This window comes from Schistocerca serialis, chromosome 12 (assembly GCF_023864345.2).
Source record: "Schistocerca serialis cubense isolate TAMUIC-IGC-003099 chromosome 12, iqSchSeri2.2, whole genome shotgun sequence".
In the NCBI taxonomy this organism is placed as follows: Eukaryota; Metazoa; Arthropoda; class Insecta; order Orthoptera; family Acrididae; genus Schistocerca; species Schistocerca serialis.
Window position 1 is genome coordinate 112097565 of NC_064649.1, and position 502 is coordinate 112098066.

General features: G+C 50.8%; 1 non-coding gene across 1 annotated transcript; it reads left to right on the top strand.

Annotated features, from left to right (window-relative positions):
• Positions 1-228: 228 nt before the first annotated feature.
• Positions 229-302, top strand: Trnat-ugu (transfer RNA threonine (anticodon UGU)). Its single transcript has one exon. It is a non-coding gene; the product is annotated as a tRNA-Thr (tRNA).
• The last annotated feature ends 200 nt before the right edge of the window (positions 303-502 follow it).

Here is a 502-nt window from a genome sequence, read left to right on the forward strand (position 1 = left end):
CATCTTACTATATATATAGTTAAGGCTCACCAGCCACTTGACCATCTTCTTCTTCTGTGCGAATGCACAAACAGTGCCCGAACTCTTACGGGAATCGGCAACGCGCCGCGAGTAATGAGTATAATGGGCGGGGGCACTACGAATATAGTGCGGGACAATGCGTTGAGAATGTGGGTTTCGCGGGAGGCGTGCCAGAGATAAATCCCTGCAGTCGCGCTATCCTCTGTGTCCTCGGTGGCTCAGATGGATAGAGCGTCTGCCATGTAAGCAGGAGATCCCGGGTTCGAGTCCCGGTCGGGGCACAGATTTTCATCTGTCCCCGTTGACGTATGTCAACGCCTGTAAGCAGGTAAGGGTGTTCATTTCATTGTAAATGTAAGGTAACCAGGGAGGCAGTTCTGACGTTGCGCCTCAGAAGCGCAAATTAAGGAAATCCAAGACACGTTGATGGCAGTTGTCGACTTGGAAAAACAGTTAGACGCTGTAGAATGGTGCAAGAGGT